This window comes from Tachypleus tridentatus, chromosome 3 (genome assembly GCF_004210375.1).
Source record: "Tachypleus tridentatus isolate NWPU-2018 chromosome 3, ASM421037v1, whole genome shotgun sequence".
Lineage (NCBI taxonomy): Eukaryota > Metazoa > Arthropoda > Merostomata > Xiphosura > Limulidae > Tachypleus > Tachypleus tridentatus.
Window position 1 is genome coordinate 93,576,759 of NC_134827.1, and position 25,979 is coordinate 93,602,737.

Sequence of the window (25,979 nt, forward strand, 5' to 3'; positions counted from 1 at the left end):
AGTTATGCAAAATAGTTAATCAGTAATGAGTTATAATATTGGATTTAGTGTATTTTACTCGCATAAATACAATCGATTTACACATTTCAGAAGAATGACAGGAATAATTAGTAACAGAAAAAAAAATTGTATTTGAACTGATTGGAGCATATATCAAATGTATACAATTAAAATTATAAGAGTTGTAATTAAGCACAGAAAAAAGTGCCCTCTGTACTCTGTCCACCACGCGTATCGATACCCAGATTTCAGTTTTGTGAATCCTTTTCAACCGTGGAAGCATTATAATTTGATAGTTAATCCCACTATTCGTTGGTAAAAAGAGTAGTCTAAAAGTTCACGGTTGGTGGTGATGACTAGCTGCCGTCCCTCCAATCTTACACTGCTAAATTAGGGCTAGCGCAGATAACCCTCATGTAGCTTTGCACGAAATTCAAACAAACAAATTGTGTCTTATAAAAGGACATAAAATTTAAATGAATGTGTGAAGCTAAGCAAATTTCTAACAGTCATAATCTATATTTAGTTAAAGTAATAAAAAATACCCATTGGAAGTTTTAATTTTTTCGTAAACCATCAAGAAATCCTTCCACAATAATCCGTTTTATCCGATGAAATGATACTGATTTTCGAGTGATAAATAAAATAGTTTGGTTTGTTTTGAATTTCGCGCAAAGCTAGACAAAGGCTATCTGCGCTAGAAGACCCTAATTTAGCAGTGTAAGACTAGAGGGTAGGCAGCTAGTTATCACCACTCACCGCCAACTCTTGGGCTACTCTTTTTCTAACGAATAGTGGGATTGACCGTCACTTTATAACGCCCCCACGGTTGAAAGGCGAGCGTGTTTAGTGCAATGGGAATTTGAACCCTCGACCCTCGAACGCCTTAACCCACCTGGCCATGCCGGGACAAATAAAATAATATCAAATACTAGTGTTTAACCATTGGACACAGGCAATATAAATGTCTCACTGTCTCTGTGTCTTCACTACATAATGTACATAAACCGGTATCGTGTTTTTGCACATGAATAAGGTTATACATCCGAAAACTTACCGATGTGGTACTAGTGGATAGTCGTGGTTGTGGCTTTTACTATCTTTATCAAAACAGTTTTTGGCTTTGAATGATGACTACTTGTTCTGTTGAGCACAAACACACTTGTTAACCTTGGTAAGTTACAAGTCAGATTGACCAACTGACACTTACATCAGGTAGTTGCTTGAGTAACTGACGCTTATACCAATACAGTGGTACCTCTGTTCTCGAAAGTAATCCGTTCCAGAAGGCTGTTCAAAAAACAAATCAATTTTTCCCATAAGAATTACTATAAATTAAATTAATCCGTTACAACCTCCATAAATTATGCATTATGAAGTATTTTAAGTAAAAATATTGCTTATTTATATCTGTATAATAATACTTACATGCATAAAGTCAACCACAAAAAGTATAAACACAATAAAAAAACAATAAATGAAAATTTAACTGCACTTTACCTATGCTGAGGAGAGCTGATCGCATAAGTGAAAAGTGGTGAGGTACGTGGAGAGTAAGAGGGTTATTATTGTTTGGAAGGGGAGTAACCTTCCATAAAAACATCAGGTAACTCTCCTTCTGGTGTTCTTTCTCTTTTCTGTCTCTTTGCACCGCTACAACCTGCTTGAGACTCACTGGACCTATTTCTCACTAAAAACTTGTCTAATGAGGTTTGTTTCTGCCTGGCACCCTCCCCATGTCTCATCACACTATGTATGCCACTTCTCTTCCTAAATTTTTCAAACCACCCCTACTAGCCTTAAAGGCATCACTTATATCAGCACTCGTTCCAGGGATGTTTTTCAGGAGGTCAGCATGCAACTGCTTTGCTTTCTCACAAATGATGGTCTCAGAAATGCTATCACCAGCTAATTGTTTTCCGTTTACCCAAAACAACAACAGTTTTTCTACCTCTTCCATTGTTTGTTATCTTTGTTTCGTAAGCACTGTCACTACTTTTGCAACATTAGTTCCTTTGATGACCTCTTTATTTTTCAGTATGGTGCAGACTGTAGACTTCGCCATACCAAACTGTGTAGCAAGGTTAAACACGCAAACACCACTCTCATACTTCGCTATGAGATCTTTTATCACCTCTATTGTGGCTCTAACAACTTTTCTCTTTGGTTTGCTGCTTTCATTATCCTTCTTTGACCCCATGATGGCTTATTTAATAGGAATATTTGGAAAAAATAAAAACGAGAACGTTCACAGCAGATTTTAGCTCGAACCCCCGAAATAACCCGTCTGACCATTTTCGGCCCACGCCAAGCTTGGTTCGAGAACCGAGTTTACGTTCGACAACCGAGACATTTTTTTCTCAAACAATATGTTCGAAAACTGAATTCTTCGAGAAGGGAGTCGTTCGAGGACCGAGGTACCACTGTGTATATATATATATATATATATATGTATTTACGTATATAATATAACATGTGGTGTATATTTAAGGCCTTGGAACACTGGGAGAAATACCCCACCCACACAAATAAAAAAAAAAGATTATGGCTTATGAAAAGCGAAGAATAAACGTATCCGTAACTATACGGGTTCTTCATCGCAAATACTAGTGTATTATAATATGTTTATTATCGGTCTTATTTTGATTAATATCATACATTACCTACTAAGACTGGTTTAAGAAAGAAGTTGCAAAGAGAAACTTCGAATATATTATATTTGATTGTACCTAAATTTCACGCTGAATCTTAAGAGTTTTCTTTGTTGTTTATTACGGTTAATTTACTTAATTTGGTACCGCATAATATAAACACGTTATAATTTCCCAGTTCAGGAGAAAACCATTAAATTTAATATCACTATTCTTATAGAAAGTTTTTTCACCTAACAATGTTACGTCAGTTCACGACATCACTCAGATAAGTATACTTTGTGCCCATAGTAACAGTGTTATTTCACTTAGAAACAGAAAACAAAGCTACATATAAAGCGTACAATGCAGAGAGAAATAATTATCTGTGACTATTTTAGGTCAATTAATCTATATTTACGTTAGTTTACTGCTTGCTTCAGGTTCTAAAGTAGTCCACGAAATTGAACGTGGTTCTACTCTTATATTATTCTGTACAAAAGAAGCCCATACTAATGAAGGAGAAGAACCAATAACTTAATACACTCATCTCAATGAAGTAGTGACAAGTAGCGAGAGAATACGAAGGAAAGAAAGCGGCGAGTTAGTGTTGACTGACGTACAATTGGATTTTGTTTGTTTGTTTGTTTTGGAATTTCGCACAAAGCTACTCGAGGGCTATCTGTGCTAGCCGTCCCTAATTTTGCAGTGTAAGACTAGAGGGAAGGCAGCTAGTCATCACCACCCACCGCCAACTCTTGGGCTACTCTTTTACCAACGAATAGTGGGATTGACCGTAACATTATACGCCCCCACGGCTGGGAGGGCGAGCATGTTTAGCGCGACGCGGGCGCGAACCCGCGACCCTCGGATTACGAGTCGCACGCCTTACGCGCTTGGCCATGCCAGGCCAATAATTATCTATGACTATTTTAGGTCAATTAATCTATATTTACGTTAGTTTACTGCTTGCTTCAGGTTCTAAAGTAGTCCACGAAATTGAACGTGGTTCCACTCTTATATTATTCTGTACAAAAGAAGCCCATACTAATGAAGGAGAAGAACCAATAACTTAATACACTCATCTCAATGAAGTAGTGACAAGTAGCGAGAGAATACGAAGGAAAGAAAGCGGCGAGTTAGTGTTGACTGACGTACAATTGGAAGACGCAGGAATATACAAATGTAAATATAGTGAAGGCAATTACAAACGTAATATCACAGGTTATTTCAAAGTTTTTGATTTTAGGCCTTATTTTCGTTTATTACACTATATTAATTTTACAGCAAGACCATCTAAATCGAAATCACCCATCTCGCTTTTAAATGTATTGGGCCTGGCATGGCCAAGCGCGTAAGGCGTGCGACTCGGAATCCGAGGGTCGCGGGTGCGAGCCCGCGTCGCGCTAAACATGCTCGCCCTCCCAGCCGTGGGGGTGTATAATGTGACGGTCAATCCCACTATTCGTTGGTAAAGAGTAGCCCAAGAGTTGGCGGTGGGTGGTGATTACTAGCTGCCTTCCCTCTTGTCTTACACTGCTAAATTAGGGACGGCTAGCACAGATAGCTCTCGTGTAGCTTTATGCGAAATTCCAAAACAAATTTAAATGTATTACAGCCAATAAGTTTTCCTTTGACTTTGATATTTCACCCACCATGTGTGTTGATTAAAAAAATAATTTATATTCCTTAAGTATGCGTAAGATTATGAATATGATCACAATAGTATCACTTATAACTTTAGAATCTTATATTAATGTCTTACTTTTACAAACAACCAAGCCAGATATACATACAAAGGAAAAAGAGAAGAAAGTATGTGTTATTTATTGTTTGGAAAGTATTTGAAATATACTTTTGCTGCCGCCAAAAATTTGATAACAAATATTTTATCAATTTAATCATATGTTTGCGATATTTGTGTCTAAGCTAATGTGCATTCGTTAGTTAGTGTTATGGAATTACTGGCTTTTCTGTTATAAGGTTTAACTGTTAACGAGGTTAAAAGTACACAAGATTCTCTCTGACGGATGAACTTCAGGAATCCAAAGTTTTCACTAAAAATTTGTAAACGTAAAGAAACACAATATTTTACTTATACACCCCACTTTAGGTCGATCTTTGGCTAATGGTGTGCGAAAAAATTGTTTCAGGTCTACGTTATCTTCAATTTTAAGTGAAGCTTGACTATAAAAACGGAAAATACTTTTTCTTTATGCATCGTAAAATATATTTATAACGTTGAAATTAAATGAGTCCCCATTAATTCATTTATTTTTATTACGATATAATACATTTTAAACTTATTTACATGTTTTATCAGAAACATAAGGAAAGGGAAAAGAGATAAGAGTTCTACATTTGTAGTTCGAGTGTTGTTTGAAAAGTTAAATGTACAACAACTGTGACTGATGAAGAAAAAGACTTGAAAGTGTGGAACAAGAACTTAATAAAAACTAGGTTTAAGTAAAGACGTTAAAACTGTAACTGGATATGACTATTGGTAGGAAATATTGAATAATACCTTAAGTTGATCAATAACATTTTAACTAAACACATTATTTGTGAAGAACATCGTGTAATTATAACAGTATGCGAACAGAGTGATTTATAAACATAAAGAAGTGTTTTACTGATGGTAAAAAATAGTGAACATATGTTTTCTGTTTCTTAAAAAGACAGACCAATGTATTCTTGAAACATGTAATATGTTCCACCATGAATAAAACACTTTTTATGCTTACAGTTAGTTGTTTGCTTATCTATTCTTTTAACGAAAGTTTGTAGAATTAAGAAATTTATTGTTTCAACAAGATTTGTGAATATTGGAAGTGAATTGTGTAACTCTGGAGAAAAGCTATCTATACAGTTAAGAAGGATTTTGTAAGTGAATTGTAATGTATTTTCTTATAGCAAAGCCGCATCAGGCTATCTACACTGTCCACCAAGTAGAATCAAACCTGTGATTTTAGCGTTGTAAATATGTAAGTTCGCCTCTGTACCATTGGGGAGCAGAGCGAATAATAGAAACATTCTTTTACCTTTTGGTTTGTAGACGTCATAAATCAATCTAGTAATGAACTGACAATGCCATAAATAATTGTATTTATCATAATATATATTATGATTAAAACATAATTGGACTGTAAGTAAATACTTCAGCACATTAGATTAAATTATAAACATAAAACTGGTTCTGTGATGATATAAAAGTATAAACATATAGTCATATAATTTTCATGCTTATGTGTGGAAATATATTTCTGACTTTTAATTTAAAGTACGAGACATTTTTATTCCTTTATGATATGTTGAGAAAAAACACATAAAACTTATTCTGTTGATTTTTCAAATAATTAGAAGAATTATGAAGCTTGTGAAAAAATTGAAAATATTTACAGATAGTAGTGACCATGTCTTTACTGTATCAAATATACCTACACTGCTGGAACAACGACCAGTGTTAAATTTTACCTCTTACAGTGGAGTCACCCAGGATTTAATAATGTCTCCACATATAAACAAAAAGAATTAAAATATCCATTATTATGTTTAACATGGTGTTAGTAACAGTATGGTAAGTGTTTGCGTACCACTTACGTATTGGTTTTGTTTGTTTTTGTATAACTTCTATTTCCGTATGTATGTGTTTTACGATGTAATTTCGGTTAATTCCCAAATTTCTTTATATATATATCAGTATCACGTTGATTTTATTGGTCCATGTTACCAACTTATTGTCATAATGGATAATGCCTATGGGATATCCCAACTGTCAGTCAAAATCCAAACAGTGATGTTAATCCAGTCAGCTGTCATAGATAATGATAAAATAAAAATCACACACACATATTATGGTAGGGTATACATTTTTATATATCTTTTGTTTTGAAACGGTGGAGGTTGGGAGTACAATTAGTCGAAATATTAGAGGCCGGCTTCTATCCAATTGCTTTCTTTTATAAAGTATTTAATGGTAACTGAGTTTCCAAAACGAGGTTCAGACAGTGAAAGACAGGAGAAGTTGAATCGTTGTTAATGTGAACACTCAGCTTTGTACCATTACTGAATTTAATTTCTTTATTACGATTTTCCATGATGTTCGACTGGGCTGACATTGGTTTTTGGATTATTTCTGAATGATGGGATATACCCAGTGCATTCGGGTGGTATTATCAATTATGACAATAATTTGAAAACTTGGACAAATAATCGTAATGAATTATTTAATTCATTTTTCTTTTATATTGCTCATTTACTCGCCTATTAACAATAAATGTAATTTACAGTATGTAAGCTATTTATACACACATATATACTTGAAGTGAAACAATGCCAAAAGTCAATTTTCTAATCTGAGGCCAAACAAAGTCCTTTCTTTAAGTGTTGCATCTGAAAAAGTTGGAAACTGTCCATACAGAGACTTGAAAGAGTTAATATCTTCGTCTGAGGTCTTCACAAATTGATTCATCAAGCCCACTTTAATTTGAAGTGGAGCTAATAGAACTTTCTTTGTGTCAACCAAACATTTACGTTCGATGTTTTCTATCCTGCTATCAGGCTGGCTCCGGGTGGCCATTACTTCTTTATCTGGTGCTGATTTAGTACTTTGCTTATCCCATTTCACACACACACACACAAACGCAGAAACTTTATATAACAGTACTGTTAATCCAACACATTCAAAAGACTTTTAGGTCTCCACAAAGTAGCAAAACACATTCTTTATATTTGACTTTATCAATAAGAAGTTCAAAATTTTCGTATGTTTCCTTCAAGTGAACCAAATGAGTAATAGTAACAAATACATATATCTTACCATTAAGAAGGAGAACACATTTGAGACTACTGTTGGAGGAATCAATAAACAATTGTCATTCACTTCGCTCTGGTGACATATTGGTGGAAACATCCATATCTCAACACAGTGAACTCCTCATATTCAAATGCGATTGGGGATATACCTATTGAGGTTACGCCTCATCCTACTTTGAATTCATCATGAGGAGTTGTTGTTGAGAGGGATTTGAAGAGCATCCCCAGGTCATAGATCCTCGCTGGTTTCTCCACCCAAGGAGTTCTGCAGTGAGGCGTATCTCCACTTGCAGAGGTGGAATTGTGATGCTGATTAATGTCCTCACTTTAACATTTACATCATTATTTGTACCTGCCACCATCAAGGCAGGTTATCTTAATTGCAAGGCACGACCATACATTCCAAAACCTCTCAAATGTTTTCAGTGTCAGCGGTTTGGTCACTCGAAGACATCATGTTGTGGTTCCTTGATATGTGCTCATTGTGGTGGCAAGGACCACGATGCCTATGAGTGTAAAACGGACCCTCATTGCGTCAGTTGCAATGGCTCTCACCCATTCTACTTCTATTCTTGCCCTAAATTATTGGGAGAAAAAGTGGTGCAGCGTTTAAAGACAATTCAATACATTAATTAGCTTGAGGCTCAAAAGTTGCTGTCCACCACTTCATCTTGAACGTATGCTGCTGCACTTTGTTCTACTACTACAGTAGGAGTGCAGACAGATCTCTCTGTGCCTCCAAAAGAATCGTTCTCAAACCAAATTAAAAGTCTTTTGACCTCAGCCCTGGATTAATCATTAAGCAAAATAAGCACATGTTTAGCGCACCAAGGGAAGAGGACACCACAAAGTTTTCCCCCAGCTATCATGCCCTTAACTCTTTCACTGCCATACTCAACTTTCGTATATTGTTTTGTGATTGTCCTTACCTGCATGTTCGACTTTACTCTGCATTGTTAAGAAAACGTTTTCTTTCGCTCGGTGAGTAATTAAAGTTTCGAGAAACTACTAATCTGTGTAATTGAAGCAAGTAGTCATTGATTTGCAAAATATTACTGTTAAGAGTGAAACAGAAAGTTGATAAAACTTCAAGTAAAAGATGATCGTATGTTATGATGTCTGACATTTCTTCTGCTGTGGCGATTTATAAGAACTTATAGGCAGTTGAACTGTTTTGTTTTATCATCCATTGTTTTATTCAGTCACATCTACAGAAAAATAAGAGTATAATACCACAGAAACATAAGTCAAATGAAATGCTGATAAATGTGTACAGAGACGTGGCTAGTTTTATGTTTTTTCAGCTTCTGTTTTCGTACGTTATATTTAGGTTTTTGTCTCGTTTGTTTTAGTTCTATTTACGTTAGCACTGCATTATTCATGTGTGTTTTGTAATATTTTTGTGTTTCTCACTGAAACTTTTCTGAACCGTAATTTTTTGGCTTTAAATAAATTCCTGTAAAAAAAACAATCTCATTTGTCTTTGTGTGCGAGTACATGTTTGGTAATTTATTCTATCAAGAAAAAATATAGAAAGGAATGCCACTGTAACAATGCCACTGTTCATAGATTACACATAACCTATACGAGTAGTCTCTTGTGATTGTGTAATAATATAAACAGATCTGAAGCTGAGATTTACTAAGGGGATAAATATAAGGGTGCCCGGTTTTTATCCCAGTTTATAAATAGCCAACAAACTTTTGTCAAATATGCCATTTTGAATCCAAAAATTGAGATCACAATTATATTCTCCTAACTTCTTCTTTGATATTATCCTGAAGTCATAATTCCCCTACCCAACCCTCTGGTGATATTTTTATAAGACGAACGAACAGTTCGAGACAGAAGCACGGAGACAATGACGACAAACTTTAGGTGTAATTCAACTATTTTGCGACTGTAAATTCAGATCAATATATGCTCTATTTCATTTCTAAAAGCTAGGAAAACAACTGCCTGATCGGAGCAGTCCAAAGACGATAATTCGACCTTTAGGTTAAATTGCGTAAGGCTTTAACACGTATGACATCATGATTCTTAACTTTGTTATGTATACACTATACTACTAGCAATTGTACAGTACTGTGACACCGTCTTCATATAAAGTTAGTGAAAAGAACCGACAAATCAACAAAATCAATTTAGGACTGTCTGGAAAAGTGCATGAGTTAAACAAGTTCAAGTGAGCAAGGTTAGGCTTAACGTTCGTGGCCTCAGTTGCAATGTATTTGCATTGGGCCTAACGTTAGAGTTGTAATCTGAGAACCGAGTGGCAATAACGTTAGGCCTAAATACACTAAAATGTACTTAGACTAGTTTAGTGTAAGTACACTGGAAACGCTATTGTAGCCTGAAATAATGAAGTGGACTATTTCCAACTTAAAGCCGTTGTTTTGAATTTTCTTTCGCATCCATGCATGCAGATAAAGTTTCAGAAATATGCCTATTTTGTTGATGTATGGTTTGTTGGCTCATTTCAAGTTCCCAGGTCAAAACTGAGCTCAAAGTCGAGGTTACAACTCATTCTTCAGATATTTTAGTTGGATTAAGATACTCTAACCTAGGCCTAACCCATTATTTAGTAGTTCAACATGCTGTGCAGTTTACAATTGATCATATGTTATGTACGTGTACCAGTACAGAACTATCACTGTATATAGGCTACTACAGTCCAGAGCTCAAAATTAAGAACTGCCCAACGTCCCAGGGCATATAAATATTACCTGAGGGCAACAGTTCTTGCTATTTCTATTTCTCGAGCAGATAAGTGATATTTTACGTATAAATAATTGTCTTATTGATCATCCTTAACGGATTTTTGCCGATAATGGGCAATAACAGCCTGTAATAAAACTGGAAGCCGGGTAAACAAGCCGCGATTTCTTTCATTAGACATATTCCCCATGCCGCATTGGCAACACATATTGTGACATATAGATTAAAAGGTACATGTGAAAACTATATTGAACAGCCTTGTTTGGTAGTTTCTGTGTGCCGATGACATCACTTTTGGGTTACAAGGTTTCAGAGTTAGCGATTTTTGTGAACAGATACCCTCCCTCCAGTATCTGGTTGTCTCCATATAATTTACCAAGCCCAACAAGTCCGTGTGTCCAATAAACAGAACAGCAGTTCTTCTCTGTGGTTAATGTGTGATTTTACCAAAGAATGGGACTTTGTTGAAATATTTCAAAAAAGCAAAGGAACTATGATTATGAGAGTTTAGAATTGAATAGAGAAAGTGATATTAGTAAAGACAATAGTTGTACAAAGCAAAAGGAACTCTGTAGTGAAGATGACAGAATTGAGAAGGATAAAAAAGTCGAGGAAAAAGCAGACAACACCGTGTCAGGGGGATCATTCCTGCCGCTTCGGTAGCAAGATCAAGCAGTCAAGGAGATAACTTCTGCATAATGCAATAAGAAGTATGACTTGAAGAAGCAATCTTGGAGTTACCTACCGAAATGGGAAGAAGCATTCCCTTGGTTAAAGTTTGATCAAGAAACTAATGAAATGTTTTGCAAGGCATGCAAAAGCCACAAAAATGTGTGTGAAGGAGATGGTATCTTTGTAAAAGGTACCAATAATTTTCACCTACAATTGTTCAAAGCCCATGATATAAGTGGAAGGAACACTCCATGTGTTCAAGCTGCCAATGCTGAATCTAATTCAGAGATTCAGCAGATAGATTTATGCATGAGAAATTTACATGCTTATCAGCTTGAGAAACTGGAAAAACATTTCACCACCACTTCTTACTTAGTAGTAACAAAACAGCCGTTTTCTCTATTTGGGCCTTTATGTGAGTTACAGAAAATAAATGGAGTGCAGCTAGGAGACACTACATAAATGATAAATCAGAGAAATGTGTTATCACATGTATTAATGACATTATGATGTAAGATCTGTGTGCAGACCTTGATAACGCTGCAGTGTTTTCCTTCATCTCAGATGTATCTAAAGACACTGGAGTAATTGAAGAAGAAACCGTATTTGTTAAGGCAGGAAATGTTGTTACAAAATTTATGGACTTGCAAGCTCCACCCAGTGATATTGCCACACGATTGAAAACAGCAATTTAAAAAGCATTTGAGACAGTTGGTGTGAAGAACTGCAAAATAAAGGCAACCACTATAGGTACTGATGGTGTTTCCATCAATGATGGAACAGAAAATGGACTAATCACACTTCTTACTAGAGATGGGATGTCATGGTTAGTTGGGGTGTAGTGTGTGGCCCACTTTTATGAAAGGGGACTGTTGGATGTTGTGAAGGAATAAAAAGTTTTTATCGTGCATAAAATACTTTCTGTTAGGACTTTACAAACAGTATCATTTGAGTGCCAAAGCAAGCAGGGAATTAAAAAAGTGTCAGTGATGCTCTGGAAGAAAAAACATTAAAACCTGTGAACATCCTAGGAACAAGATGGGCTCCTCATCTCTACAGAGCACTTGAAGTTCTGATGAATAAAAAATTTCAAATCCATATGTATGTATTAAGACCATATAGCTGAGTAAAAAGATGCTAGTGCTACAATGGTTGGAAAGCTACAAAAAACATCGGGTCTGTTCTTGGATAACATAGCAGTATTCACTGGTCAGCCCATCTCACCATGGCTTATTACAGTCCCAAAGTGTGGTCTTCCTTTAAATCAATTGAGAAAAGCAGGTACTCCAGGACAAGAGAAATGGCATACAATTCAGCAGTGAACACAAAAAATGTTGAGGGGATTCTGTGTGCAATCATCGAGACACAACAAACCATGGCAGAGCCCACAGGGTCACCTGATTTCAAACCATCCATATAAACAGGAATAAAAGGATGGTTCAAAATCAGGTGACTGTATGGGCACTGCCATAGTTTGTTGTGGTTCGGTGGTTGCACACAGAATTCCTTCAACATTTTCTGTGTTCACTGCTGAACTGTACGCTATTTTTCTTGCCCTGGATCACATAGAAGCAAAGCAGGACCTAAATTGCACTATTTGTACTGACTCGCTTTGTTCTGTGCTGGCCCTGGAATTGCTTCACATTTTCTCACCAATATTCAAAAGCGACTGGCCCATTTCTCTTTTAATATCTACTTCTATCCAGTTTTTCTAAATACCAGGCCATGTTGGTATTCACAGGAATGGGCTTGCTGATACTGCAGCTAAATCTGTCTGCTCTGACATTATCACTGCTGTGTCTGTTTCATACATGGACTATGGTCCTGTATTCAAGACTCAGCTCTGTGCCAGTTGGCTTGGAGTGAGCAACGTGAAAACAAGCTTTTCCAAATAAAACCCTCTATTGAACTTTGGCCATCTTGCTTCCATAAGTATCAGAAAGAGGAAGTTTTCTTAACTAGACTATGCATTGGTCACAGTTTTTTAACTCATTGTTTTCTTTTATCTGGCACTGATGCACCACTGTGTTGTCTCTGTAACATTCAGGTCACAACAAGTCACATTTTATTGTCTTGCTGTCGTTTACGGCTCTCAACGACAGCACCAATATAAACATGTTTTGTCCCATGGTTTATCAGTAACATTACAAATATTTTTAGTTTTTTAAAGGCCATTAATCTTCTTAATGCCATTTAAGTTTTTTAATTTATACATTACATGTTTTTAATGTAATTCTCTTTTAAGAATCAAAGTCCATGTAGTTTGATTTGAAATTAAAAAACGGCCATTACATCAAATAGCTCAAAACCAGAACTGGAAAGGCCAACCTCAAGTGTCTAATGCTGTGCTGTTTGAACTACTCATTATTCATTCTGGTGAGTTATAATTATTAAAATGTTGCTATAAGTCTTTTAAAACTTGTCTTATTTTACTTTCTGAAAACGGCCATAATACCAAATAACTCTAAACCGAAGCTTCTAGAAATCAAGAGAAACAATTTATTTTGTACATTTAGCAAGAATGTTCACTGCTTTATTGAAACAATATTGATGAATTAATACCAATACCACAAGTTGCAGCCTGTGAATGAAGAGTGGATATTGTTCACTGGTACCTTCAATACAGGTCCAGAATATGTTGTCCTTCAAAGCAGTAACATATATGCATCTGTTCCTATTAATCAATCGATTCACTTGAAGGAAACATACAAAATTATCAAAATTCTTGTTAATAAGGTCTATACAAAGAACATGGCTGGCTATTTTGTGGAAAGTTGAAAGTCCTTTGAATGTTGTTGTATTAAACACCCAGTCAGACAAATGGGATAAATTTGGAAAAACAATGGGATTGTTTGTGAAATGGGATAAATGACACAAAATCAATGCTGGATAAGAAGTAATGACCACGCAAAGTCAGCTGGATACCAGAATTAAAAACATTGAATATGAAAGTTTGGTTGACACAAAGAATGTCCTATTACCTTCATTTCATATAAAACTGGGCTTGATAGATCAGTTTGTAACAATCTTAAACAAAGATGGTGACTGTTTCATGTACCTGTTTGAGGAATTCCCAGCAATTTCAGAAGCAACACTTAAAAGGATTTTGTTTAGCATCAGATTAGGAAACTAACGTAAAATGAACATATCTAAGTCTGTTTGTTTACTTGAAATTTTCATTTAGCCACACAAAAGCTATCCCAAAATTAGCTATGAAAGATTAAAGAACATGCAGCTAGTCATCAGTACCCACTGTCAACTTTTGGGTTACTTTTTATTGAAGAAAAGTAGGGTTGATTATAATATTATAATGACTACTTGGCTGAAAAAAACAAGCATGTTTGTTTGGACAAGGATTCAACCCACAATTCACAGACTGCGAGTTGAAATTGCAATATGCAAGATCATAAGACGTAGTTTTGACACTAAATGATGTAGATTTCACAAAAATATCAGGATGAATCTGAATGCATATCTGTTTGACATCAACTTTCCTCTCATTTATTCATTTTTTTATTTTTATCAAAACACATTATAAAAAATGTTCATTGTGGCAAATAAAATAATAATTTGATCTAAGAAAGAGTTTTATTTATTCCTAGTTTGTAACAACATTCTTACATGGAGGAGAAATGGATATTATTTTCAAAATCTAAGAAGCTGAATAATAGGAAGTTGTGGCACCCAATATACTACTGCTCTTGAAGAAATCTAAGAAATACAATCTGTTAATTTTCTTGTCCTAAAATGATGCCAGTCTTCATGGTCAATATATTTCAACATGCATATTGGGATATTTGGTTTTTGAGCTATTAATGTGTATCTAGTTATCACTGTAGTGGGCTGTATTGTTTTCACTGGTTAGCTACTTCAATGAACGGATGCTGTGTTAAATAATAAAAAACATTTGTTTAACAAAAGTGCTTATTATACATGGTGTTCGGAAAGTCACTGTGCACTTATATATTTATTAACAGACATGTTTCAATATAGAATACAGGAGGTAAATATGAATGACAATTATAAACAATGTTGAAAGTGACCCCTGTTGGCATCAATACAGGCTTAGATCCTATCTTATTTTGTTTCTAAATACCGCTATCAGTTGCTGGCTTGAAATAGACTGAATAGACGTATGATAACAAAATTGCACAGTGACTTTCCGAACATCCTGTACATCACATACAGTTTGTTTAATTAGTCTCTTTATACAGCACTGTGTGAAAGTGTAAGGGAAAAAGAATATTTTGTCATTCTTTCCATTTTATGGGGTAATTCTTCCATGTTATTACAATCAGTAATAGAATTCCCTACACTTGTACCTTGGACATGTCATAATGGTTCTGTTTGAATGAATATAGTGATAAAATTTAGGGCCTGAAATAAATGTCATGGTACTACACACAATGTTTTAACTGTGTAGAAAGAATCTAGCATATTGAACAAGTATATGCTAGAACGAATAAATTTAATAGCAATCCACAAATAAATCTTGATAAAAATAGTGATAACACACATATGACGTTATCATTCCACAGCCCAGAAAGAGGAGAGAATTGTCAGTAGATCAGAGACTTTGCTTAAAAGCTTTATGTGATGCTAGTTGGAGTCTTCATCTAATTGCTGTAGACTTGAACCACAGAGAGTTTACAATATGATAACCTCACCAATTTTGGATGTAAATTCATTATTACTATCTCTAATGTTATTTAACATTTTTGTCATCACTAGAGAAATAAAAAGTGTTATAGAAGTATTCAGAGGTTTGGTAAGAAGATCTCTTCTTTAAAAAAAACCTCTTAATAGTTACTAATAACAATCAATATAACATACTTCTTTATAAACTGCTGCTATTTCATTTTCATAAACACAGGTTTGAGCAAGGACATCAGTCATACAGCCAACTGCTAAATATTCCATTGTTACCTAAACAAACAAAGTTTACAATTTCACTTACATTTTATTATTTAATAAAATTATACATAATAATGAGACAAAATAATTTATTTTCCTCTTTTAATAATATTGTAAGTAACCATATATCTAATAAAAACAGAAGTTTTTCAAACAGTTGTTCATGAAGTGGGAACTGAGGTAACAACAGTTGTTTAAAATTATTTAAGTAAGATTTTTATTATCTAGAAAGATTTGTGGTTCATAAAAATATTACAAATTTAATTTCAAGTGTTAAGAAAGTGTGAATTAGCTTTGTTTGTTTTTGAAGTTTTGCACAAAGCTACACAAGGGATATCTGCACGTGAATTAGCAAAGACCACTTTTCTACTTTTTTGTTACTTCTTCAATTTCTAACTTTTATTTTTCTACCTCAAAGAATGTTTTTCGTTTTTTTGAAGTACACTCTTTTTATATATTGGTAACTAATGCTGTAATCTGATTCCCAACATTTATAAAAGATTGCATTGGATTGTATTTTGTGTAAGACTGAAAATTTAATAATTTAATAGTTATTGTATTACACACTAAACAATGTTTACAGTTTTGTAAATCACGCTACATTTGAGAGTATTGTAATAAGCTGCAAATAATTTAACAAACTCAACCTTTCTTGAATAAATTAATTTCAACAACCATGTATATAACACTGTGTGTGAAACATACAACAAAGATGAATCAAGCATAATAAAAACTAAAGAGTGCTGGTTAGAAATAACATACTGGTAGAAGCTTAGAAGAGAAATATATAAAGTTATTTCAAAGTTATTTATATATGGAATGAATTAAAAAAGTCATTGTATCAGAACCAAATGTGGCTGCAACCTCCCACACTAAAACTGTCATGTATTACTTACAACTACAATTTAAACAAAGCAAACCTGAGAGAGTGATATATAAAAATATTCTCAAACTTGTAAAATTGCTTGAAATTGACCACTTAATTAAATAAAAACAATATGTTAGTGCACACTTTGTAACAGGTACGATTAAAAATACAAAAATTAACTAAAATGTAACATTAATAAGACTAACCCAAAGCTCATCACCAACAAGATAGCTAACCAAATAGTTGACGATGGTTTGGATGTTTACTTTTGTCCACCACTATAAGTTCGGTGACAATAAGCTCTTTTCTTGGTTGCTGGTTTTCATTGATCTCTTTAATTGCAACTTAAAACCCAGTAGCAGTTACTATGGCTGTGTAGATAGTTCCTGAACCACTGAAACAATAAAAGTATCATTAGAATTTGTAATGTGCTACAACGTGAACATATTACCACATGCTACTTATAAAATTATTGTACCTTTTGAAAAGTAATGGATTAACACATGTTTCTAGTCTTATATTTTTGTAAGGTGATAAAACTGTATACTTTCCTTGTATGTTTATTATACAGCAGTTAGAAAATTGTGTACAGTTACTTTTTAATTATATGAATTCTACTCTAAAACACTGATAAAAAATAAATGGTGCATTATATTCACACAAGTAAGCACCATTCCTCCAAGCTATATTAATAATCTTTTGGAGGTGTGTGTAGCTGTTACATTCATGATATCCTCATAATATGATGTTAGTTTCGAATATTTAATACAATAGTTCTGCTAAGATTATATGCAGAAATTCATACATTTTATTAAATCTATGGTTTTAATCCTTACAATATTAATAACACTATGGATTATTTTGATCTATAAGCCTTGTAAACGTTACTGTGATCACACTTTGAAAGTTCCTTGGAAATAATATATTTCTACACTATTATTTTACTCTTCATAATTTGTCAAATCTCCCCACTAAATCAAAATGTACAATTATTTAGTTACACATTTTTAACACTTTCTGAGTTATGCAACTATTTTTGCTGGGACTGAAATAATTACTACTGAATGTAAGCTCTTTTTGGGTGAATCAAATTATCAACTTGTAACACTACGTTTTTTTTCTTTCCTTGGTAGGTCATAAAAATGTTAGATGTTTTTAATATTCAAAATTACTAAATTTTTTATTTGAATCATATTTTCAATACTTCAGGAATACCATTCTACAGACTGATTAACCTGCATATTTATTTTCAATCTACATCACGTATTCTATAAAATTGTTGTGATATTTATAATTTTCTGTACTAAAAATTAACTTCCAATAAGTACTTATCTCCTTTTACACAGGCCTAGAATAACCAGACAGTTAAGACCCTCAACTCGTAATCTAAAGGTTTCTAGTTTCAATCCCCATCACACCAAACATGCTCACCCTTTCAGCCGTAGAGGCCTTCTAATGTTACGGTCAATCCCAATATTCATTGGTAGAGAAGTAGCCCAAGAGTTGGCAGTGGGTGGTGATGACTAGCTGTCTTCCCTCTAGTCTTACACTGCCCAATTAAGGATGGCTAGTGGAGATAGACCTCATGTAGCTTTCATGAAATTAAAAAGAAACAAACAATCCTTTTACATCAATAGATATTCTCATTCAATGCTGCCATCTATTTGTAAAACTTGTTTTCAAGCATGTTATGAGTTTTTTGCCTCCTCTTGATTGCAAATTATTCATTAAAATTATCATGTGATAACCCTCCATCAGTAATAGTGCAAGGTATTCTCATTATGCTTGTCTTCCTCTGTTCAATTCTACCAGATATCACTTTGAGTTCTCTTAGAATTTGGAAGCATCAGGTTTTAATGAAGAGGTAAGATGGGAAGTGTGAAGTGAGGTAAGAACCTTCCAGAAATACATTTACAGTTTAGGTGAATTACAACTTCCAATACAGTACATTATGTCATATCAACAGATAGCGAGAATCTTACATTGAATAGGTCGAAGAAACAGTTTGAGAGAAGGAAAGGAGCATCCTCCAAAGCCATCCAGAGGACACACCTGAAGACAAGAAAGTCAAATTTGGAGAACTGGTGTGGAGAACTGGTGTGGAGATCGTCTGAGCCAGGTATACATTTCACCCATATAAGAAAGGTGTGGTACTTATGGGAAAACTGGAAAGTAATAAGGGCTACCAATCTTCAGTAGAAGAAAAGTGAGGGCATAAAATACAGTGGAGAGTCTGAAGGAACAACAACACATGAAACAGTGTAATGGATGATCACAAAAACCTATTTTCAAATGCAGACCATAATGATTCACTCAATACAAGGCATGGTAGGGATGAAGAGCTATTCTATTCTACCTTAACCATATATGTTTTGGTTTAGGATAATGGTTACTTTGATAATACTTTCACAGTTGACTAGATGCCCCCATTAGTTCTGTCAAGGCTATATAAAATAAACTTAAAACAGATTTATCAGAGATCCATAGTATGAAAAATCAACTTTGGAAGTACTGATGTGATTAGTTATTGTAATTTACAAAAACAGAGGCATTCGTGTAATCCACACCCTGCATACTGGCAGATTTGATGATTTATTGAGATGGAAGATTAGTGTAAGAAAATATTACATTGTAAAGAACATGGAGTTTACCAAACACAAGTTCTAACTTGTTGATAATCTATAATTAGTTCACATGTTTACCACTTTGCAAAATAAAATTGACAAGTACCATCTGTGATGACTCATGTTAGGTACAGCAACACCTAGAAGTCAACTAGCACATGCCCTAGTAAGAAGTTCTGAGCTAGAATCATAAAAATAACTCAGAATTTTATGTTTCATATTTATCAAGCTGAGGTACCTGTCCTTTATTTGTGCATGAACTTAAACAAAATTGGAGGTGGAAGATATGATAAATGAGAAAAATCTTTATTTTCATACAATTCATTTATAACATTCATTTACTACACTGCATAATGGTCATTACGACCCTGTAGAAAGAGGTAGTATCAATTGTAATGTCAGTAGGGGTGCATTCTGTTACCTGCTTTCAACAGCCAGTTCATCACATCTTTCTACAGTGTTTTACATGATTATTTAATAGAAAACCAATGGCTACAGAAGTGTCTTACAGACAGGTCAAAGTAAGAAATTATTATAATTCAAACAACAGCTTTTCATACCAGCCTTATGGTGGCTGTTGAAATGGAAACTTCATCTAAGTTTATGCATTATTGTAACAAAGGCAGTCATTTTTGTTCATTTAATTCCTCCAAAGAGAGCCCAGCACAGTCTCTGAGATGTATATATTAAATGTTTGTGTGCTTTTCCCCCACACTGTGTGCATGCATATTAGAGAAAATTGTATAAACGTGTCTTACTTTTTAGTTTAAGAACAAGACACCATCTACGATTATAATTAATGTTAACTTAATCAAAGTGTTCAATAACAGCAATAATGGGGGTGGAGGAGTTACGAACCCTACATTAATATGCCCCCTTTTCCAAATTATCTTCACATTTACTCTCATGAAGAAGGATAATCATCTATTGAAAGCACTGCTGTTTTTGGTCTTCTTTGAAAACATTTCACACAGTTTGGTTAAGACTGGTCCAGTGAACCTGAATTAGTTAGATAGTGGAACAAGAGACAGACACAGAATTTTGTTTTATATATATACACACAATATAGAATTGAGGTATATGGTATCTGTATACCAACTAATTCTTCTTTCAACAAATCAAGACTGGATTTAGAAAGCTATTTTCCTTCTTTTCTCAGACATAGATATAAGTTTCATTTCCAGAACACTGAGAACAGTTGTTATTCTATTTTCCAGGTGGGTATCAATAGTACTTTAAGTCCACTGCCATGTTTGTTGATTTATGAAAAAAAAAAGTAAAATTAAATATAATACAGCTTTATTATTGTCTGGTTACTCTGGTTGTTATCATCTATAATTTGATTAAACAACCTTTAATTACTTTTCGTGAAGATAGCCAAAACAGCATGTACGCTAAAATACGTAAACAAAACTTTCCCAACAAGAGGCTCCTGAGTAAATGAAGTTTCACTTTACAGAATCAGGAAAATAAATTTTAAAAAATTCTTACAAGCTTTTTAACAGTTGACTAGAAATATCCACTTATCAAAACTTGTTTCCAGTTCAGCATGTGAATGCTTTGTTTGTGCATCAAATGCATCAAATATGTTTGCCTTTAAAAGTATTAAAGCTTATAAAGCAGTTAAATGTTTCTATTTGCAATAAATGCATTTTAAAACATTTTATCAATCAGATTTTTTTTGGAAATAATAAACATAAACACCACTTTCTTCTTTTCAAACAGAATAAGAACATGTAATTATTAGATTAATTATGTTTGACAATCAAACACATTCATCACTACCAGACATGTGAAGAGAGAAAAGAATATTGTTTTTCACCTGCTCTGGATCCCTCAGACCCATGGGGTCCAACATGGTCATCACTTGCCACATGCCAAAACAGCTATTGACCTGTGCTGAACTGGTGCTTTACTTCTACCACCTATTTTTTAGTCTAATTAATTCTATCAATACATAATTTAAAACATTACTATGTACCATCTGTAAAAACACAGATAATTTTTTTGCCGCATAGCGAAAATTGTAACACATTTTAAACAGTTTTGGTGACTATGAAATACATTTGGACACTGGTGTATTAGACCTAAAAGCACACCCACTCCCACAGCTTTTTAAAGAACCACAATTATTCCAATGTTCTGATTTCATTCCAGTTAGAAACTTACTTTCAAATAGTGTATATAATAAATTGGTGTGTTGGACTAAGGATTCTTTTACAGTGGGTGTTTGTTACATTTTGGAGATAAATTCGAAAATAAATGAACAGCATGCATTCCACTTATTTTAAAATATGTTCAAAACAAGTGAAACATATGACACAGTCTTCACACTACATGTATCACAACTGGATCTAAATACTGTGTGGTTCTCTTGACAAAATCCATTTTGGCCAAATTCAATTGGTTTAAAATGCAGTTGACAAGCCAAACTATTTTTCTCTACTTTAAATGATTAACTTCTGTCTGACTGAAACTCTCTTTTCCTTGGTTTTACTTTTGGCACACTTCCTACTCTGTGGTCTCTTTTATGGTTGTTGACACTTTTAATATCTTGCATTGAGGCATTCTAGAAATCTCTGTAGCCTTGATATCAATTATGCAACTTCCAATAACCATCTGCTTTCAACTTTCTTATTGTGAAGCAAAACAGTCATGAAATATTAACTCACAAAATAAATTAACACTACCTACATTAAACAGTGTATTCTATCTTACAACCCTGAACTTATATATTTTAGTCACTACACTACTTGCCATTGGTTGAAAACACTTAAAGTTTGTTGTAATGCAGTTTTTGAAGAGGAGGAAAAGAGAAAGTGGACCAGTTTGAACAATTCTTGAATTTCAAAAGATAACTTAATTTTAGTGAAAATACTTGATCAAAAACTTTGAATGTTTTTGTATACAAAAAACTTGTAATATTTACAGAAAGCTAGTCAGATTTTGTGAAGATACACATATCATTTTAAAAGTTACAGTGTGGAAACTGATGATTATGAACAAAGTCACACACAGCGAGTCTGTAATGAAAGGGTTCATTTCTTTTGTTCCTATCCCCTCTTACATGACATTTTAAGAAAAGAAATGTAGTTCCTCTATCCAGGAAGTATTTATTGCACTGGCTATTGAACCTTACCCTTCCAAGAAGCCAACAGTTGTTAACTACTATTCACAGCAGTGGATATACTAATTAGACTCCTTACTGAAAACCTGTATGCATCTGTTGGATGCAGTTTGTTTCACTGTTACTTTGTGTTGTATCTTACCACTTGTACTTGAATGAAAGGAAAAGAAAGAGAGTAAGATATTTGATATAGACCGAAGATAGTTTAGAGACAGCAGAGTTGTTTTACAGCACCTAAAAAAAAAAGATAACATCCCATACCACTTTAAGCTTTGATGTGATGCTTATAATGCCAACAAACATCTCATCAGGGTCCCAGCAACATAAGAACTGGTAACTACAATTTTCTCTCCACATGTAAATTCTAGGTGATTTTCACCCAATATCTAAAGCATTTTGAACTGTATGTAATTATCATAACACAATAACACTTTTAAACAAATGTGTTCTTTCATTTTATACTTAAAATAATTACTAATAATACTCCAGTTTTTATCTCACAATAAGGCACAAAGCCTTCCAGAATGAAATTTCAGTCATCACAAGACATTTCACAGTTTGGTTTTTAATAGGAGCTCAATAACATGAACAATGGGGGTGGATGGTTGGCCTAAAGTACCTGCCTTTCTCCTCTTATGCTCCAAAAGTACTCTTTTTCTTGGTGATAAAACATTGTCCATAATTAGACCTTGCCTGCTGTGAGCTTGGAAATACAAATGTCAGCTTTAAAAATAACTGACACATATACACATATTAAATTTGATATACAAGAAATTGCTGTTCAATTTTACATTTTAAAAGGGTTTGTAAGACTGACTGAAAAGAATGAGAGATCTACATCGATCAACCCGTATGTAGTAGAGGAAATCTACAGCCTTCTGTAACCACTCCCTTATAACAGGTTTTGCATCAGATTGCTTAAAAACTAAGCCCCCATTTTGTTTATTCCCTGCCTTTATAATATCCTCCAGATGTTACTGTAGGAGCTACACCATGTATGTTTAGCTCACTTCAAGAAATTTAATGTTTGAAAAAAAAAAAGGAAATGGACAAACGTGTACGTGCTGTGGAGTGACTGACACCTCTACCCCCATAGTTTCACCTCCACTGTTTATTGGTACCTTTCCTTCTGATGGACAGATTCTTCCTTCACAGGTTTCTTCAAATTAATCTTGTTAAGCATAACTGACGTGACTACTAGGAGCTGGAAAGTTGAACTTGAAGGCCATTCACACAGTGAAAAAGGCTTAAAATCTTATAGTTCTGTAAAGAAGAAAAATACACTTTTGTTCACACTAAATCTTGTTCTGAACACAAAATCTCAATTTAGTCCCAATTTAATTTTTAACATTTCACTAATTCCTGGACAATTAAGATTCAAGTCACCTAAAATTTGCATAGCTTTTCTTTTCCAGTTAAATATAGAATTATAAGAAAGTTAACTGTTTAACAAGTTTTACTGCTATTCATTTAATGTTCCTATAAAAAAATTACCTTTGAGAAAAAACAGAATAGTATTCAGTAAAAATCTTTACAAAGTTCCTAAATGGAAAAACTTCAAGTAGGTACTTTTTCATGTGCAGTAAGCAATATGTAGACTAAATTACAAACTACAATACCCATACAGTAAGACAGTACAAACAATTCATGAGGTAAAAAAACAGCAAAAGCACAATATGAAATTATTAAAACTATAAAAGTAATAAAAAGAATGATAAACAAAAACTTAATCACAGGCAACATTTAAAGAAAATATTAAACAAGTGAGAGATACCAGTACAGCATTATAAGCAAAAGACCCCAGAAACATTTCAAACAAAAATATAGTAGCATTCTTACTGTTTTGTATGAAAATATTAAAACTCCCACAACCATAGTAAACTGTATGATTTTGTAAAGTTCATTATAACACACTATTTCTTACATCTAGAATATTGCAATAACCTGTTTTGTTTTTCATACTCAAGTTCAAATTCACTCCTCCACAATAACCAACAGTTAAACACACAAAAAACAAGAGTTCTAAACATTAATATGGATAATACCCCATACCATTTTTTAACAAATGACTTAAGGTCACCATTTATCAAGCCTGCTCATTCTACATAAAAATATATGGCAAACTTATTTAGTAGAAATATACAATTCTGGTCAAAACAATGCTAAACAGAAGTAAAACTAACTTAAACCTAATGTTAAGAGCTTATGTATGTGCTAAAATTTTAATGTTCATTATGCCTTAAATAACATGATTTGTTTAGGTCACTTCAAGTTTAATTTATCATAACTTTTATTAGCTGAAAAAGAATTTGTCTAGAATTAAAATTAATTCAGCGTCTTTGTTTTCAGACAACTATTTGACGCACCATCACCCCCCCTAAGAAAGAGGCCTAGCCAGTTTGGGTGACATATCATAGTATTTGCGTAATAAATAAATAATTTTGTGTTTGAAACCACACTTGCATATGCATGTTTACCTCTTTCTCCATTCCTGACTTAACAACCCTGAACTCGCGTTTTACGGAAACTTTTGGCTTTTTCTGTTAAATATCAGTGTACGAGAACACTAACCACACCACGACGAACTTGCGACGTTTGTTACTTGTTATTCTCTGTCATGTAGTTATGCACTGAATAGTGAAACAAGCATTAATCTAATGAATTGTTTGATTATGTTTATAAAGATTATAATCACAAAATATTACAGTTATAATATGAAAACGTCCTCTTTCCTTTTTTGATAGAAAGGTTTTATGATTTTTACAAGTGTGAATTACTATTTACCACTATGCTAGAAACCCAAACTGCAGTCTGGAATGCCTACTGCAGTCATATAGAAATAAAAAAGGGGTTCTGTGCGAATTACGATTTACCCGTATGTGTTTTACTCTCAGGGAATACGTACGCAGTCTGACTGAAATTTACATTTACTTGTTTAAAATATTCAAGTCAATTTTACAGGGAGAAAAGAGGTTTGTGCTCTGAGGTACACTGTCCGAAAGTTTTTTGGAGATTAATATCTTTCGCTAGAAAAACTATTTTTTGTCCTCTTTTAACACATATACCGAATCTAAAATTGCGCTGTTTTATGATTGTTACTGGTTACACATGGTTTCTACACGTTTGTATATGTCTCCTTGACAGCATAGTACCGTTTAAGACATTAAAATGTCCATGTTAAGATCCTAATTTGTAGCATTAATATAAATGTCCGAGCGCCTTTATGAAAATATCATTATGAAGACAAGATAATACAGGTGTTTGTTCAGTTTGTAAAATAATTTTCCTCTACACGCCATTGGGGTAGAGAATGTTGACTACCAAAAGGTCGCTGATTAAAGTAGCATAAATTTCACATAAAACACTCATATATTGAAGGAAGGTCAAATCTCCTCCTGTTGTCTAATATTCTATGGAATTATTTACTGTTGTCGAGTCGTAACAACATGCGAGACATGCCTTTTCCTACTTCTTTATCTACGATATCGAATACTATTAAGTAATTTCAGTTATTCATTACATTTAACTTATCCAGTTGAGCAGAAAAAATGGACATTTGCTTGAGATAATACAAGGTTATATAATTACAGAAACCCCTTTTGTTACAGTTG

The 25,979-nt window shown here is 33.8% G+C and overlaps 1 long non-coding RNA gene across 6 annotated transcripts; it reads right to left on the reverse strand.

Moving 5' to 3' along the window:
- Positions 1 to 1,005: 1,005 nt before the first annotated feature.
- Positions 1,006 to 25,143, reverse strand: LOC143247490 (uncharacterized). 6 transcript variants are annotated; one of them, XR_013026574.1, is made up of 6 exons: positions 24,846 to 25,142; positions 23,490 to 23,631; positions 18,049 to 18,184; positions 16,824 to 17,011; positions 15,669 to 15,761; positions 14,405 to 14,719 (listed from the first exon to the last, which is right to left on the reverse strand). It is a non-coding gene; the product is annotated as an uncharacterized LOC143247490 (long non-coding RNA). The 6 variants fall into 6 exon arrangements; XR_013026571.1 differs by having other exon boundaries at positions 18,049 to 18,208; XR_013026575.1 differs by lacking the exon at positions 18,049 to 18,184 and having other exon boundaries at positions 23,424 to 23,631; positions 24,846 to 25,143.
- Positions 25,144 to 25,979: the final 836 nt, after the last annotated feature.